The sequence below is a fragment of the Etheostoma spectabile genome, unplaced genomic scaffold, assembly GCF_008692095.1.
Source record: "Etheostoma spectabile isolate EspeVRDwgs_2016 unplaced genomic scaffold, UIUC_Espe_1.0 scaffold00019357, whole genome shotgun sequence".
Taxonomy (NCBI): Eukaryota; Metazoa; Chordata; class Actinopteri; order Perciformes; family Percidae; genus Etheostoma; species Etheostoma spectabile.
This window is the reverse complement of record NW_022604845.1, coordinates 50,934-57,836: the sequence shown is the minus strand read 5'-3', so window position 1 is coordinate 57,836 and position 6,903 is coordinate 50,934. Positions and strand designations below refer to the sequence as shown.

The 6,903-nt window shown below is 44.7% G+C and overlaps 1 pseudogene; it reads left to right on the top strand.

The window, feature by feature from the left end:
* Window positions 1–762: 762 nt before the first annotated feature.
* Window positions 763–6,903, top strand: part of LOC116684617 (zinc finger protein 420-like) — a 52,665-nt pseudogene continuing 46,524 nt past the window's right edge.

Below are 6,903 nucleotides of genomic sequence, written 5' to 3'. Positions count from 1 at the left end.
GTATATGTATATATATATATGTGTGTGTATATATATGTGTATGTATATATATATATATATATGTATGTATGTATGTATGTTATTATTATCAGCTGGTCCAATTATCCCTGGTTAATATAACTTTTGCATTAAATAGAGGAAAACATAGTTGGTAAGATGTTGAAATGTCCTCCGCTGTGAGTAGCCCATGAACCTCTCAGGGGCTTTTCTTCTGTATGGGTGCGGGCAGGTGTTCGTTTTGTTACTAGCCAATCAGAGAGGAGTCTTGTAACGTACCAGGTTGTTGAGGGGCGGTACAGAACAAGAAACAGATTGAGAGTGAGTGGCACTCATAGACAGTTAAAGAAATGGACAACAGGTCCCGTTGTTCTGACGGAGACGTGAGGATTATAGAAGCAGTTTACGGTGATGGGCCGAGCGCTTACTGCGCTGCCTCCAACCGATGCTTGACAACGTAGCGGTGACGTGGGCAACCTGTCTGAAGGTCTTCTGGTAGCTGGGCCAAGAGAAATCTCAATCGTTCCCAATCAGCAGAGACGGAGAGCATAGGTACTCTTAACATGCAGAGTAGCCTAACAAGCCACCCATCATCCAGATGTTGGGTTCCAGCACCTCTCCATTGGGCTGGGCTCATCCGAGGGGCGGGATAAACGTCTGTCTTTCAGATTCCCTCTGCACCCAATAGGATAGCGCTCCAACCAACCAGAGCATGCCGGTTGGTAGATTACCCTTAAACTCTGAACACATCTTACTTTTTTAAGAATGACTTCAGAGCTCAACTCCAGGTCTCCAGGATTTGGTTTCTCCAGCTCGCAAGACAACGGGGAGTTGCTAGACTGCCCCTGGCTGCAGGTTAGCTGCCGCTAGGGGGGTCTAGACTTCCAGTCGTCTGCCCTGCTTCTCTCGCTGTTCACTACAGCGTTACAACTTCCCTGAACTATGTAGTATATTTCAGAGCTTTTAAAAGTTATGAAAAGTCCATTTGCTTCCATGATAACATATCTGCAAGCGGCACACATTTTCTTCCTTTTGTCATAAATTATTAGTCTGGATATCACCATTGCTTCGGTGGCCGTCATGTTGAATGTAAACAAAAAGCTGCTATGTCATGTTAAATCCGGCAATACCGCGCCAGGTGGATAAGCCAGTTTGTGATTGGTCCCTCAAACGTAACAGAAGCAGGATACATGTCCAGGTTTCCAGTCTGAGCTGCAGGGTGAAATCAGATCAGCAGCAGATCGGGCTGGGCTCACCCAGTCTGACAAATTATGTATGAAGAGTTAAATTTGTGGGTGAGAGCCAGTCCAGGGTTTAAATCAGGGTGTTCACTAACTCTATCTCTCTCTGTTTCTCTGTGCTATAGAAACAGATAGGAGAGGGTCCCAGATATCACGACTGTCCGAAGTGTAAGAAATCCTTCACAACATCAGAATCTTTAAAGAATCACCAGAAAATTCACACTGGAGAGAAGCGGTACAGCTGTGATCAGTGTGGGGCAGCTTTCACACAAGAGTAAACTAAAATACCATCACGCATTCACACTGGAGAGAAACCGTACAGCTGTGATCAATGTGGGGCAGCTTTCAGACGACCGATTCAACTAAAATACCATCAACGCATTCACACTGGAGAGAAACCGTACAGCTGTGATCAGTGTGGGAAAACATTTTCTAAGAGTAGTAATCTTCAAGCTCACAGCGCATCCACACTGGAGAGAAGCCGTACGGTTGCGATCAGTGTGGTGAAACATTTTCTATGAGTGGTAACCTTAAAGCTCACAGCGCATTCACACTGGAGAGAAGCCGTACAGCTGTGAACAATGTGGCCAAACCTTTTCTATGAGTGGTCACCTCGTATCTCACAGACGCATTCACACTGGAGAGAAGCCGCACTGGTGTGAACAATGTGGGAAATGTTTTCTACGTCTGGCCAACTTCAATCTCACCTGCGCATTCACACTGGAGAGAAGCCGTACTGGTGTGAACAATGTGGGAAAACCTTTTCTGACGGTGGTACCTTAAAAACACCAGCTCATTCACCTGCTCGTTGTGAACATGTTCAGAGCCAAGCTGTGAAGAATGAAGGAGGTTCTGATTTAAATGTGATTATGAATAAGCATGTGATGAAATGTGTGTGTAGAGAATAAGGGAAGTTGTTTTTTGCGTTTTGAGAATAAAGTTGAAAGAAATCAAAGTCTTAATCTCTTTTGTTTTAATTAGGACAAGCACTTCGTTTTAAATGAGCTCCTTTGATTCGTGCCTTTTGAAAAGCACATTGTGTTGAATAATAAAAGTTGTTAAATTGTCACTTTCATGTTTTCTAACATTATTAGCTGATTATAATTGTGTGGTGGGCCGACATCAGAATTGCAGTTTAGAATTATTTTTGATTGCATGTCCCACATTATGAGTTGAAATATGTTAAACAGTTTGATTATTACAAAATAATTTTTGATTTCTGTGAACTTATTAGTGTTTACAGTGAATTTTGTACGTATTCTAAATATCAGGAATAATAAAGTCAAAATGAATAAAGTCAAAAATTCTCATTTTGACTTCATTTTCTAAAAGCTGAAACCAATCTGAAGATCTTCCTCCTCTGATGTTCTCTTATGTCTGGTACTATGTGGAGAGACAGCGCGGGTGAGACGGAGGAGAGGTGTGTCTCAACTCTGGCGGCCTTAGCGGGAAATAGCAAGGTGGAGCGGGCGAGAGAGAGGACAGAGAGAGAGAGAGTATGGTGGACAGAGGGAGAGAGAGCGTGGTGGACAGAGGGAGAGAGAGGACAGTGGGAGAGAGCGTGGTGGACAGCTGGAGAGAGAGCATGGTGGACAGAGGGAGAGAGAGCGTGGTGGACAGCGGGAGAGAGAGCGTGGGGACAGAGGGAGAGAGAGGACAGTAGGAGAGAGAGGGTGGTGGACAGCTGGAGAGAGAGCTGGTGGACAGAGGGAGAGAGAGCGTGGTGGAGGGGAGAGAGGGAGGAGAGAGAGCGTGGGGACAGAGGGAGGGAGAGAGAGAGAGTGTTGGAGCCAGACGAGAGAGAGCGTGGTGGACAGCGGCGGGACTCTGAACTCCAGGCCTGAGTGTCCCATTGATGAGGTCTCTACTCCTCTGGAGTGGAGGATCAGGTCTGGGTGTGTGAGACGTCCTCTACGGACAGCCTCGCTGTGTTGTGTGGTGTGTGAAACTGCGTCTCGCATCTAGGGACACCAGACCGGATCAGGACAGCACGTGACATCTGGACAGAGACACCAGCAGCCCACAGCAGTTATCAGGAGCTGGTTTTTATTAAACTACTTAACTGGGATCGTAGAGTGGAATCGTTATTTTTAACAGAAGTAGAACAGAATGGTTTATAAAGCTTTTCTATTTCACAGTAAAATGTAAAATAAATGAAATAAATCCTCAACTCTAAAAGCATTCTAGAGTAGAAATCCAGTTTATCAAATATATCTTCAACACAGAATACAGCTCCTACATCAACACTGGACATCTTCATTTAACATCACATTTTACACATAGAAGTAAACATCGCATTCAATAACAGTTACCTGCATATTTATATAGTCATATCCAGAATTCATCACTTTCACCCTGCAGCGATGTGAAGGTGACGCCAGCAGACGGCGCTGGTCCCATTCTGAAGGAATTTAACGAACCTGTTCCAAACCCGGTACATGTGGACCACTACACTGAAGGGACTACTGCTGCAGCAACACTTAGACATGGAGCGTTTATGGGTTATTACACGACATGTTGGTTAGTAGACGGGAGTGTTACAGTCATGGTTGGACATATGAAATAATAATATTAAATAAAAGAGTTCCAGTGCGGTGTGTTTTCATTTCTCTGCGTGAAGTCAATAATCATCTCCAGCCAAAGACTAATTAGTTACTGAGTGTCAGTGCATCTGATATCTATCTTCTCTTTATCCCTGAACCAGACATCGCTGAAAGGATTTAAGTAGTGATCCACCTGGAGCTGCTATGTTTTTGCAGGTAATGTTGGAGGCTGATCACAACCTGGTTACACTATGGAACAATACTAATGTTGGAATGTCGGTTTAGCACAAGTGTGTGTGTGTGTGTGTGTGTGTGTGTCCCAAGATGGCGACGTCATGTCCCGCCCTACTCTGCCTCTCATTGGCTTGTACACGCTGCCTTCGTTGGTCGGATTGGTTACGTCAAGGCATGAGGAGTGTGATTGGTTAGGGTTGGGGAAAGAATGCAATGGTAAGCCAATCAGAGTGGAGTAAGCCAGGATAGGGCGGGACATCCCGTCACCGTCTGGAGGAAACGTAAACACACGTGGAGCACACTCCTCTTCTCATGCTGGACGGGTGGTTGTTGTTGCTATGGAGATATAAATCGTCCGTACACAGTTTTGGTCGCTTTGGACTCACAATAGGAACACAACTGTAACGTTTCTGCTGTCCTGCGTCTGATTGTGTACCTGAACGCACCGCAGAGTCTCCGGTGGGAGTACCGTTCCAGCGGTCATATTTACCCGTTCAACAGCAGGGTGGACACTGAACTTCAGCAAGTCGCACTCTTCCTTTCAGCTCTAATAACATATTCATCACGTTCCCACGTCTTAGGCTAGCTACTGGAAAGTTTAGAGAGCTAAGCTACAGCTTATTCTACATTACATGAAGCTAACGTTAGCCACAAATAATGGAGCTAGCTAAGCTACAGAACACGGAGCTAGTAAGCTACAACAACACGGAGCTAGCTAAGCTACAGCAACACGGAGCTAGCTAAGCTACAGCAACACGGAGCTAGCTAAGCTACAACACACGGAGCTAGCTAAGCTACAGCAACACAGAGCTAGCTAAGCTACAACAACACGGAGCTAGCTAAGCTACAGCAACACGGAGCTAGCTAAGCTACAACAACACGGAGCTAGCTAAGCTACAGCAACACGGAGCTAGCTAAGCTACAGCAACACGGAGCTAGCTAAGCTACAGCAACACGGAGCTAGCTAAGCTACAACAACACGGAGCTAGCTAAGCTATAACAACACGGCGCTAGCTAAGCTACAGCAACACGGAGCTAGCTAAGCTACATCAACACGGAGCTAGCTAAGCTATAACAACACGGAGCTAGCTAAGCTACAGCAACACGGAGCTAGCTAAGCTACAGCAACACGGAGCTAGCTAAGCTACAACAACACGGAGCTAGCTAAGCTACAACAACACGGAGCTAGCTAAGCTACAGCAACACGGAGCTAGCTAAGCTACAGCAACACGGAGCTAGCTGAGGTCCATCCAGGACGGGGGTTCCTGGCATTGATCCTCTGTCTTATTCTCTCAAGGAGAGAGGGACATCTACCAAAAGCCTTTTCAACATTTAGTTTGCAGGTATTTTTATTTTGTTTGTCTTCTCACACTAATGTGGCTACCAGCACACAATGATTTATTTTCTTTTCATTAACAAAGAACAGTTACAGAGCCAGTATGTAAACATTCAAAAGTCAATAACCGTAAAAAAACAACAAAATAAAATAAATGAATTAAAGTAAAAAAGAAAAGTGTAGTGTGAATAAAGTCAGATGTATCACCGGTACATAGGGCGGAGTTACCTCCTGTATACAACTCCTGATGGTTTATCTGAACATTTATTTTTGGTAATGTCAATTCCCCCAAGGAATGTACCACTACTGACCCTCTAAGAAGGAATGTACCACTACTGACCCTCTAAGAAGGAATATACCACTACTGACCCTCTAAGAAGGAATATACCACTACATTACTGCCCCTCTAAGAAGGAATATACCACTACATTACTGCCCCTCTAAGAAGGAATATACCACTACATTACTGCCCCTCTAAGAAGGAATATACCACTACTGCCCCTCTAAGAAGGAATATACCACTACTGCCCCTCTAAGAAGGAATATACCATTACTGACCCTCTAAGAAGGAATATACCACTACATTACTGCCCCTCTAAGAAGGAATATACCACTACTGACCCTCTAAGAAGGAATGTACCACTACATTACTGCCCCTCTAAGAAGTTGCAGTACATATCTATATTATATTATATGTACTACTGCATATTCTCTGGGCGTGACTAATAACTGGAGTGTGGAGAGGAACTCGTTATACTTTAGTAACGGCTCGTCCTCGGTGTCCGGTACCGCTGCTCCACAGACGTCTCAGACTCTTGTTTGAATGTCCTCCACTTCTTCAGGAACGGCGTGCAGACGGAGGTCATGGCGTCGGCTGTAGCGGTCGACCTCGTTGATTTCCAGTTCCACGTCAGTAACGTTTTCCCGAAGCTGCTCACATGTTTCTTTAAGACCCCGTTCTGTCGTCCCAGGTCCAGAACTTCTTTATGGCAGAAGTCCATAGACTTTTTAAGACCGTCCATTTGCGTTTTCTCTCTTGAAGCGATGTTACCGTGACCTCTTGTCTTCTTAGGGTGGTGTCTCACAGGTGTAGCAGGAGAGGAACTGCAGTCTTCACCATGTCCCGCTTCACAAGCATACGAGTGAATTTCGCTTATGTTCCGTTTTTCTTTATTAATTACAACCTCCATATCTTCCAGTCACTGGAGTTCATCTTTCTCCAAGTTGTCCATCGCTAGCATGTGCTAACGTTAGCTTTAACTACAGCTAGAACCGATAGCTCCACCTCTCGTAGTTTCAGACCTCTGCTTCTTCAAATACAATATTAACTTCTTTAGGCAACGTAATGTAGTTACATTAATAATGTGTGCAGTAGGGCTGTGCAATTAATTGAATTTCGGTTTTCAGCCACAGTAGCGTTTGTAAGAGGCTTTCAAAACTGGCAAGAATAGCATATAGCATTCCAGCTACAAGTTCCTCTTCAGAGGTCTTAGTAAAGTGGAAACATTGTCACCTACTTGCGTTCATCTCTTAACCAGATAATGTTAACAGA